Source organism: Melospiza georgiana, chromosome 27 (genome assembly GCF_028018845.1).
Source record: "Melospiza georgiana isolate bMelGeo1 chromosome 27, bMelGeo1.pri, whole genome shotgun sequence".
Classification (NCBI taxonomy): domain Eukaryota; kingdom Metazoa; phylum Chordata; class Aves; order Passeriformes; family Passerellidae; genus Melospiza; species Melospiza georgiana.
The window spans coordinates 3,486,399-3,498,687 of NC_080456.1; positions in this window are offsets into that span (position 1 = coordinate 3,486,399).

Below are 12,289 nucleotides of genomic sequence, written 5' to 3' on the forward strand. Positions count from 1 at the left end.
GATTGTTCCAAATCCAAAAGTCTCACCAAACACGGAGAAACCCAATTTTTGATGTGCACATCCAGCTTTAAATTCATGCTCAGCAGAAGGAGAAGCTTTATTCAGACACCAAGGGACAGCTCCCAGAAAAAGCCTCTTTGAGTTCTGTTCTCATGCCCGTTTCATGAGGGCAATGAAATGAAATGGGAGAAGATTGTTCCAAGTCCAGAAGTGCCACTAAACATGGAGAAACCCGAATTTTGAGAATTTGAATTTAAAGCACATCCAGCTTTAAATTCGTGTTCAGCAGAGGGAGGAGCTTTATTCAGACACCAAGGGACAGCTCTCAAAAAAAACAGCTTTGAGTTCGGTTCTCATGCCCATTTATGAGGGCAATGAAATAAAATGGGACAAGACTGTTCCAAGTCTAGAAATCCCACCAAACATGGAGAAACCCAAATTTTTGAGGTGCACATTTTTAAATTCCCATTGGCATCACAGTTCTGACCAGCCCAGGAGCCACTGGAGTCATTCCCCTCCTGCCCCCTCCATCGCACAACTCCAGCCCCTTGCTGCCTCTCAGGCATCCCCAGCTCCTGTCAGATCTGCTGCCAAATTCTTGCCAGGAAGGGCTGAATCTGTCAGTGCAGAGCTTGGGGTGAGCAGCCATGAACAGAGAAAACCACAAACCACCTCACCCAGAGCAGGGCTGGTCTCTGTGTCAGAGCTCTCTTGGATTCCCAAGGATGTTTGGGACATTTGCTGCTCCATCCTCAGCCCTTCAACAGCAGCAAAGCTTTCGCTTGGACGTGACTGAACACAGTAGAGGAGAGGGGAAGGAGGAGTGAGCTGTGCAAAGGAGATTTTAGCACATTTCTGATCTCCTGGACAGGTGAAGGTTGCCTCAGCAGAAGGCCCCACCACACACTGTATCTCCTAGTAGGAAGCACAGCTGCTTTTTGCAACATTTCTCTGGGTGGAATTCAAAATAAACTCTGGCCCTCCTTCCCTCCTGAAATTCAGAGGATTCACAACTCCAGTTATTCAGTGAAGAGACCAAACTCAGCTGCCAAATACGGGTGGTGACTCAGGAAAAGCTTGGAAAAGACCCCAAGGATTATTAAATTCGTTCTCTGACCAAGCAGCCTCTGATGAACCAGAGCAGAGCACCCAGTGCCACATCCATCCTGAGGACTCAGAACAGCCAAGGAGATGTGATAGAAAAGCTGGAGTTAATTTCCTTTTATTCTGAGAGGCTCAAATCAATTTAAACTCCAGGCCAATACAGGCAAAGGCCAGACCATGGTCTGGCCCCTGTGTCAGCAAAACCCCTTCAGGCGTGCACAGTGTCCCAGTGTCACAGACATCTTTTAGGAAAAATCCTTTTTTTAGGATTTTTCCTCCTGAGAAGCTGGGAGGCCTCAGGAACAAAATGTAAACAATGGTTATCTGCTGCTGTGGAATGCAACAGGTGCATCTGGGATTGGTCTCATGGGGTTGTTTCTAATTAATGGCCAATCACAGTCAGCTGGCTTGGACAGAGATTCCGAGCCACAACCCTTTGTTATCATTCTTTCTTTTTCTATTCTTAGCCAGCCTTCTGATGAAATCCTTTCTTCTATTCTTTCAGTATAGTTTTAATGTAATATATATCAAAAAATAATAAATCAAGCCTTCTGAAACATGGAGTCAGCTCCTCGTCTCTTCCCTCATCCTCAGACCCCTGTGAACACGGTCACAATCCTGTGTCCCCCTGTCCCAGAAAATGAGTTTCTGGTGAGTTTTCTGTCCCAGAAAATGAACTTTGCTGGGTTTTCTGTCCCAGAAAATGAACTTTGCTGAGTTTTCTCCCCGTTTCCCTCTCCCTGTCAGGGCTGGGAGGCAGCAGCAGGGCAAGGCTCCTCCATCTGCACACTCTGCAGCGCCAGATCCCCGCCCAGCCTCCCCCTGCTCACACACAGCAGGGCACAACTTCCTACAATTTATCTCCCCAGGAGCTTTTCTGCTTCATCATCGCCCAGACATGTTATTTTGTCTTCAGCTCCAAAGGGACACACGATGTTCTAGGGAAGGATATTTGCATTTTGAAAGCATTTCCATTAACTGGCTTTTCCTCCTTTTTATTTTTTTTATTTATTTATTATTTTTTTTCCCTTTGCTTTTTGAAGGTCACATAAATAATTCAGAGCTACACGCTGCAAGAACATGCAAAGCTCAACTTTGGACACGGACTGGAGCTAAAGGAGAGATTTCCATGAGCACAGGATCACAGCTCATCTGAGAGCTGCTCCACTCAGCATGGAAAGCTGTGAAAAACGCCAATCACTTGGTTTTTAAAATTTTAAAAGTTTAATAGTAATAAAATGGTTGTAAAAATAGAAATATAATTAGAGTAATAGTAATTTGGACAGTTTGGATTAGGACAATATGAGACAATAAAAACAAAGAGTTACGGACAGTCCAGGTGGGAGATAAAAAATGAAGCTGTGAATAGAGCAGATCAAAATAATTTGGTTTATCTTTCATTCCCCCACCTCTGTTGAGTGAAAATTGTTTGGTTTTTTGTCCAATCTCTTAAGGCAGTGTACAGAAATTAGCTGTAAACTCTGCTGGTTATTAAACAAAGCAGCTTCCTCAAAAAAATCATTACACAGGAGCCCTCCAAAAAAATCAATACACAGGAGTTCTCCAAAGATATCAATACACAGGAGTGCTCCAAAAAATAAAATACACAGGAGTCCTCAAAAAAATATCAATACACAGGAGTTCTCCAAAGATATCAATACACACGAGTGCAAAAAATATCAATACACAGGAGTGCTCAAAAAAAATCAATACATAGGAGTTCTCCAAAAAATATCAATACATAGGAGTTCTCCTTCATCTGGAGCCAGAAAAATTCCAGGTTGAATTTACACTCTCCTTGTAGGAATTCACACACTCCTAGCAGGAATTTACACACTCCTTGTAGGAATTTACACACTCCTAGCAGGAATTTACACACTCCTAGCAGGAACTTACACACTCCTTGCATGAATTTACACACTCCTTGCATGAATTCACCGACTCCTTGTAGGAATTTACACACTCCTTGTAGGAATTTACACACTCCTTGCATGAATTTACACACTCCTAGCCAGAATTTACACACTCCTTGTAGGAATTTACACACTCCTAGCATGAATTTACACACTCCTAGCAGGAATTTACACACTTCTTGCATGAATTTACACACTCCTAGCAGGAACTTACACACTCCTTGCATGAATTTACACACTCCTAGCAGGAATTTACACACTCCTTGTAGGAATTTACACACTCCTTGCAAGTGACTGCCTGAAAGCAGCTGATGGGGAGATTCCCCTGGGCCTGGGGCTCCCATTTGTGGGATTTTCAGGTAATCCCAACGAGGGAAGAGATGAGAATCTTGACTCCACGTTTCAGAAGGCTGATTTATTATTTTATTATATATATTATATTAAAAAGGCTCCACTAAAACTATGCTGAAAGGATAGAAGAAAGGATTTCGTCAGAATGCCAGCAAAGAAAGGAATCAATAATAAAATCTTGTGACTGCTCACAACTTCAATACAGCTGGACTCTGATTGGTCATTAATTAGAAACAACCACACGAGACCAATCAAAGATTCACATTGTTGCATTCCACAGCAGCAGATAACCATTGTTTGCATTTTGTTCCTGAGGCCTCCCAGCTTCTCAGGAGGAAAAATCCTAAGGAAAGGATTTTCATAAAATGCGTCTGTGGCACCCATTCACACCCCAAACCCTGCAGCCGCAGCGCAGTCACTCAGCCCATGGTTCAGCACAGCCTCAAGCCCTAAAAGGCTCCATCTCACCACAGCCATGCTTCGCAGCTCGATTAATTCCCTGAAACTCATTGCCACGACAAAAGACACGAGCGCTGCCCAGGCCAGACCTGCCAGGTTTCTGTCGGAAATGAGTCTCCAAAGCTGGGATCCGCTTTGCTGCAGCATCTGCTCCTCGTGCGGGGGCAGAGCGGTGACACCGAGCATCGCCTCGCGCTCGGGATACACGGGCTGGATGCAGCGAACACGGCAGGTGCAGCTGGTACCCCGGGGGGTGAGCCAAGGGCTGCTGCTGAGCCGCTTGCTCCGGTGCCAGCAGAAGGAAAATCCTGCTCCGGTGCCAGCAGAATGAAGATCCCGCTCCTGGAGAAGGAAATTCCCTGCTCCGGCCAAAGGCAGTGTGTTCTGAGTGAGAGGAATGGGATGAGGATGAAGGAAAGGAGATTTTTTTCATGTACAACTTCCCTTTCCACCCTCCACACCCCAGCCCTGTGGGATGTGAATTTATTTTTCTAGAGGAAACCCCCTTAGAGGAATGAGGGATTTGTCTTTCCAAACAAGGTGTGGGGCTGCTGGGGGATAAAACCAGCACTGGGAGAGAAAAGAAACAATGGGAAGGATTCCACTGATTGATGAATGGAAAAAGAGATTTGCTTTTACAAATAAACTTTAGGTTTGCTGAAGAATGCAATTAGACATTGAAAGGTGAAAGAAACAATGGGGGAAACACCTAAATTCTGTAAGAATTAGGAATTAAAAGGGAGGGTTATACATTAGAGGGGAATCTTTGGGATCAGGTGTTCTGAACTTCTCAAGTTCCTCAGAAATGGGGAAAGAGAGAAGGGAAATGTGGCTGGAAATTGGGATAAAAAGGAGGCTGCATCCTCCAAAAATTGGGGAGACCCCAGGGGAGGGGGTCAAAAATTGGGGAGACCCCTCTGCCTTGATTGGAATAAAGTTCCAGGACTGCTCTGTCTCCTTTTTGGACATCAGCCTCTGGTGTTTGGGGATGGATTTTCCTAACATGAGTGACTGTGCTGCAGTGTACAAAGCACATTTCTCCCCCACACTGAGCCATTTCCATTCCTGACCTCTCTGTCCTTTCCCCTCCCCTCCACCTTTTAAAAATATTTTGCATTTTAAGTCGCTGGCGACAAAAATGTTTGCGTTTGGAGCTTTTCCAGGTTGGAGCCTTCACGTCCCTGTCAGCAGAAGCCTCTGAGTTAAGAGAAAGAAATTTGCAAAAATCTGACACCTGCCACTTTCCATTGAGCTCTGGGTGGAAAATGTCCCTGGCCTCTTCCATTTTTAATGTCAGAGCCAGCCTGGCGGAAAAGATTACCTCAGGTAAAGTCATTGGGAACGGGAGCTGCTGCCAAAGCCCTCCCCGCACACAGCTCCTCCTTCTGCAGGGATGATCCTGCACCCTGGGGAGCTGCACACAGCCCCCACTGCCAGGGCTTCTGCTCTCAGGGGGGATTTGTGAGGCCAGGACCCAATCCTGGTGGGATTCTCCTCACCAGGAATGGGGCAGGGTGTCCTCTTTGAAATCCTTCACAAGAAAAACCAGCTCGTGTCAGGAGCTGGAAGAGAACGGAAGAGGATTTCTGCTCTCCTGGTGTGTTTGGGAGCACAGGACCCAATCCTGGTGGGATTCTCTTGAGCTTTCTGCAATTCCTTCACAAGAACAACCAGCCCATTTCAGGAGCTGGAAGGGAATACAACAGAATTTCTTTCCTCTCCTGGTGTATTTGGGAGCCAATTGGGAACCAATCCTGGTGGGATTCTTCTCACCAGGAATGGGGCAGGGTCTTTTTGAAATTCCTTCACAAAAAAAAACAACAACCCAACCAATTTCAGGAGTTGGATGAGAACAGAACAGGATTTCTGCCCTCAGTTGGTGTTTGTGAGCCCAGAACCCAATCCTGATGGGTTTCTCCTCACTAGGAACATGGCAGAGTGTCTTTGAAACTCCTTCACAAGATAAAACAGCCCATTTCAGGATCTGGAAGAGAACAGAACAGGATTTCTGGTCTCAGCGGGTATTTGGGAGCCCAGGAATGAATCCCTATAGGATTCTCTTCACCAGGAATGGGGCAGGGTGTCCTCTTTGAAATGCCTTCAGAAGAAAAACCATCTCATTTCTGGAGCTGGAACAGAACATAGGAGGATTTGTGCTCTCCTGGTGTATTTGGGAGCCCAGGACCCAATCCTGATGGGATTTTCCTGTGTCCTCTGCAATTCCTTCACAAGAAAAAACAGCCTATTTCAGGAGTTAGAAGAGAACAGAACAGGATTTCTGCTCTTAAGGGGTATTTGGGAGTCTAGGACCCAACCCTGGTGGGATTCTCCTTACCAGGAATGGGCCAGAGTGTCTTTGAAATACCTTCACAAAAAAAAAAAAAAAAAGCAGCCAATTTCAGGATCTGGATGAGAACAGAACAGGATTTGTGCTCTCCTGGTGTGTTTGGGGGCCCAGAACCCAACCCTGATGGGATTCTGCTGGGCAGAAATGGGGCAGAGTGTCTTTGAAATTCCTTCACAAGAAAAAACCATCTCATTTCAGGATCTGGAAGAGAACAGAACACGATTTCTGCTCTCAGCAGGTACTTGGGAGCCCAGGACCCAACCCTGATGGGATTCTCCTCACCAGGAATGGGGCAGGGTGTCCTCTTTGAAATTCCTTCACAAGAAAAAACAAGCTCGTTTCAGGAGCAGGAAGAGAACAGAACAGGATTTCTGCTCTCCTGGTGTGTTTGGGAGCCCAGCGCCCAATCCTGGTGGGATTCTCCTGGGCAAGAATGGGCCACCTTTGAAATTCCTTCAGAATTGAAACCAGCTCATTTCAGGAGCTAGAAGAGAACAGAAGAGGATTTCTGCTCTCCTGGTGTATTTATGAGGCCAGCACTCAATCCTGGCAGGATTCTCCTCTCCAGGAATGGGGCAGGATCTGTGCCCTCCCTGAAATTCCTCCCAGCTCATTTCAGGAGCTGGAAGAGATGCCAATGCAGGAACCTCCACTTCACAGATATTTAACAGCTCTCAAATGCCCTTTTTAGTCTTCAAGGGGAGAATCTCCTTAGGAAAAAGTTTGGTTTGATCCCAAATCTGTAGGATTGAGTATTTTAGCCCTCCCCAGCCCAGTAATAACTAATGAACAGCCTCCTGCTCTTCTACATATCAGCACTTCCAGAGCTTTTTCTGATGCTCAAACTGGGGAGAAAAAAAAACATCTAAGGATCTATCAGAGCTTCCTAGAGCCGTAAAATGATTTGGTGTGTTCCACATTTGTACAGAGGCTGCTCAGGTTCAGGTTCAAATCCATTTGGATTAGAAGTGAATCCCATGGAAACTCTTGGATTCCTCCTCAGTTCCCTGGAGAGACCAAGATCTGCATCCCAGCAGAGACTGGAGACCTGGCAGGGCAGAATTCCTCCTCAGGAAGGAGCTCCGGAATCACCAGGGCTGTGCCACCACGCTACAGGGAAAACAGAGAAATCCAAATTAAAATCATGCTGCCTTGGAGGGGATGCATTTATGATCAGGGCTCAGCCCAAAGCCTGAAGGATGCCTAAATCTTACCAGACAACAACCAGGTCACTCAGACATGGAAACCTGGAAGGAGCAAGGAATTCCTGAAGGAAACTCAGTAACAGAATAACTGAAAAATGCTTCCCTTGTTATCTGTACGAGATAGAAGAGTTGTGGCAGGACTAGAGGAAGATTTTACCAGGTAGCACAGTAAATACAGCTCATCTAATTAGTACTGGACTAATTACTTTTAAAAATACCTTGATACTTCTGGAAAAAACAGGATTTCAGTTCTGCCACTCAGACATGGAAACCTGGAAGGAGCAAGGAATTTTTGAAGGAAACTCAGTAACAGAATAACTGAAAAATGCTTCCCTTGTTATCTGTACAAGATAGAAGAGTTGTGGCAGGACTAGAGGAAGATTTTACCAGGTAGCACAGTAAATACAGCTCATCTAATTAGTACTGGACTAATTACTTTTAAAAATACCTTGATACTTCTGGAAAAAATAAGATTTCAGTTCTGCCAGAGCTCCCATCCCTGCCAGCACATGGAGAATCCAGCTCTGCTGTCACAGACATCTTTTATGAAAAATCCTTTCCTTAGGGTTTTTTTCTCCTGAGAAGCTGAGAAGCCTCAGGAACAAAATGCAAACATTGGTTATCTGCTGCTGTGGAATGCAACAGGTGCATCTGGGATTGGTCTCGTGTGGTTGTTTCTAATTAATGGCCAATCACAGTCAGCTGGCTTGAACTCTGGTGAGACACAAGATTTTATTATCATTCCTTTCTACTCCTTTCAAACCTTCTGATGAAATCCTTTCTTCTATTCTTTTAGTATAGTTTTAATGTAATATATATCATAAAATAATAAATCAGCCTTCTGAAACACGGAGTCGGGTCCTTGTCTCTCCCCTCATCCTCACACCCCCGTGAACCCCACCATACTCTGCTCCCTTCCCTGCATGGGCTCTTTGGCTGCTCCTGCATTCCCTGCTCCCCCCAGGACCCTCCAGCCTGGACTGAGCTCCTGGCAGGGCTGGGTGCCCGGGCTCAGGCAGGAGGAGCCCATGGAGAGGGCTCAGGGCAGGCTCACACAGCCCCCTCTCAGCTTAATGGATTCCTTTAGCACAACGCAAATTCCCTTTTTTAATCCAGCCCTCAGAAGCGTGCTCCGAGTGCCACTTGGAGCTGAATATTATAACTTGAATGCTCCAAAATAGAAGGAAATAAAAGCAAAAGAGATGTCATTCTTTCCTCTCTAATGCCAAGAGATACCGATGCTCTTTATTTATTGATGGAGCGCTCTCACTCCTGCCTAGCAATCTCAACATCCTCATGAATATTTCTGTGCACAGGGGAAGGAGATCCTTCTGCTTCTTGCCTTTCTGCTGGGACCATGACAAAAAAAAATAAATTGGTTTTCCTTTGAGATGCTGGGCTATTGTCATTTGGCTGCCAAGGAACAGGAGCAAACTCTGAGGCAGCACTCTTGGTTATCTGCTCTGGTTATCTTGGTTATCTTGGTTATCTGCTCTGCCTAAACTCCTTGTAATCCACAGAAATCCAAGTGCAAATAGCCAGGAAGATCTTGGAGAAATATTAATTTAATATTTATTCATTCCCAGCATGGCAAGGGCTGTTCCAAACCCTTGAACCAGGAATGGTGACAGGAGGTGGGAGGAGGAGAGGAACAGAACAGGAACATCCTGAGGGTGGTTTAACAGGAACATCCTGAGGGTGGTTTATCAGCCCTATATGAAGGAAAAAAGGGGGAATGGGATTCCCTCGTGAATGGCACTGGATGGGTCAGTCCAACACACTGATCTAAAATAAGAATTCCAGCAGGAGCCTGGGTCCAGAGCCTCAGAGAGGAGGAGAGAAATAGATCTGCTGTCAGAAGAGATGTTCCTGTGAAACCAGAGCAGACAGGAGCAGCTCCTGCTCAGCTCCTCCCTCCTGGGAGGAAAGAGCAGCTCCTGCTGCCTGGCCTGAGCAGCTATCCCAATATTCCCAATATTCCAAATATTCCCATTGTTCCCTGTAGTGTTTTCTGGGTCGCCCATGGCAGGAAGGAAAGATGAATCTGACTCCATGTTCTTAGAAGGCTAATTTATTATTTTATGATATTATATTAAAGAACACTATACTAAACTGTACTAAAGCATACAGAAGGATGCAGACAGAAGGCTAAAAAATAATAATGAAAAATTTGTGACTCTCTCCTCAGAATCTGACACAGCTTGAGAGTGATTTGTCATTAAGTAAAAATAATTCACATGAAACCAATCAAACAATGACCAGTTGGTAAACAATCTCCAGACCACATTCCAAAGCAGCAAAACACAGGAGAGGCAATCAGATAATTATTGTTTTCATATTTCTCTGAGGCTTCTCAGCTTCCCAGGAGAAGAAGTTCTGGCAAGGGGATTTTTCAGAAAATATCACAGTGACAATTCCCATTATTCCCGCTCCTGCCTCTTCCAAGCTGCCTCAATGCCCGACCAATTTGCTCAGAGAGGAACAGGGGAGTGTGAGGGAAGAGATGAGACATTTCCTGCTGTGTTCCTGCCTTTTTATTCCACCGCTCCAGCTCTTTGAGGGCTGAATTTCATCCACTCCAAACACAGACAGGGAAACCTCTAAGAGCAGAGCTCATTCAAGATTTCATCTCTCCAGTGTCCTCTGGGTTTAAATGGCTTCGATTGGTGCACCTGGGACTGTCAGGGGAGGTTCAGGGAACAAAACGATAATTTATATCATTATTAGTGAGCAGGAAAGTTCCCAGGTGTCCTTCAGTCAGTGCCACCACCGCAGTGACCACGCTGGAGTCCTGATGGGAGCTGAGGGAGCGGCTCTGGGAGCCCTCACTGCTGGCACTTCACATTAAATTAGTAATACCCGTTAAATGGTGATCTTAGCTGGCATTATTTAAACATAACCTCGCAGGACATTGGCCTGGAGCAGCTGCAGCACGGAGCTGGGGGATGATGCAGCTCAGCTATGCATGAGTGTGCAGCAGCTCCTCTGCACGTGGGGCTGGGGCCAGGAGCTCCAGCAGGTTCTCAGGGAAAAATGAAAATCAGGATTTTGTAGTGGATAAAGTAATTTTTTAACAGAATTGGAGTTTTATTTGCGTTACCCCCAGACGAAGGAAGGAATGATGAATCTGACTCCATGTTCTCAGAAGGCTAATTTATTGTTATATTATATTATATTATATTATATTATATTATATTATATTATATTATATTATATTATATTATATTATATTATATTATATTATATTATATTATAATATATATATTATATATTATATATATTATATTATATTATATTATATTATATTATATTATATTATATTATATTATATTATATTATATTATATTATATTATATTATATTATATTACATTATATTACATTATATTACATTATATTACATTATATTACATTATATTACATTATATTACATTATATTATATTATATTATATTATATTATATTATATTATATTATATTATATTATATTATATTATATTATATTATATTATATTATATTATATTTATTATATTATAATATATTATATTATATTATATTATATTATATTATATTATATTATATTATATTATATTATATTATATTATATTATATTATATTACTAAACTATACTAAAAGATACAGAAAGGATACAGACAGAAGGCTGAAAAGATAATTATGAAAACTCAAGACTCTGGAAAGAGTCCTGACACAGCTTGGCTGTAATTGGCCAAAGAGTGAAAACAATTGACATGAAACCAATGGAACAATCACGTGTTGGATAAACAATCTCCAAACACATCCCAGCTGTGCAGGAGTGTGCAACAGTGCTGGGGCCAGGCCCTGCAGGAGCTCCAGCAGGTTCTCAAGCATATGGACACCCAAACTCATTAAAAACAGGCTGAAAATCAGGATTTTGTAATGGATAAAGTAATTTTTTAACAGATTTGATATTATATTTACATTGTCCCCAGACAAAGGAAGGAATGATGAATCTGACTCCATGTTTTCAGAAGGCTGATTTATTATTTTGTGATACTATATTATATTAAAGAATGCTATACTACATTGAAGAATACAGAAAGAATACTTACAGACTATATTATATTAAAGATATACTAAACTACACTAGAGGATGCAGAAAGGATACTTATAGAATGTTAAAGGGATAATAATGAAAACTCGTGACTCTTTCCAGAATCCTGACGCAACTTGTCACTAATTGACCAAAGAGTCAAAATAATTCACACTAGAAACCAATAAAACAATCTCCAAACACATTCCACATGAGCACAACACAGGAGAAGCAAATCAGATAAGAATTGTTTTCCTTTTTCTCTGAGGCTTCTCAGATTCCCAGGAGAAAAATCCTGGGTGAAGGGATTTTTCAGAAAATGTAAATGTGGCAATGTGAGGCTTTCCATTTGTAGGTACCTTCCTTAAATGCCAAGAATCCGAGTTTAGGCACACAAAAATCGTGGGGGTTTCAGGGAATCTTATATTAAATAGAAGGAATATGGAATGAAATAAAATGAATATGGAAGGGAATAGAAGGAATAGGGAAGGAAATAGAAGGAATAGAGAAGAAATTAGAAGGAATAGGGAAGGAAGTAGAAGGAATAGAAAAGGAAATAGAAGGAATAGAGAAGGAAATAGAAGGAATAGAGAAGGAAATAGAAGGAATTTGGAATGAAATAAAAGGAATATGGAAGGAAATGGAAGGAAAAAGAAGGAATGGAGAAGGAAATCGAAGGAATAGGGAAAGAAATAGTGAGTGCTGAGCCTCATTGAAGGGATATTTTCCCGCTGATACCAAATGACTAATTGTGCTTTTATGATCAATTATTGAAGCCTGGATGAGAGAGGAGAGTTCCTTCAACAGCCACTGCTTTCCAAAGCAGGCTCTGGCTGCCAC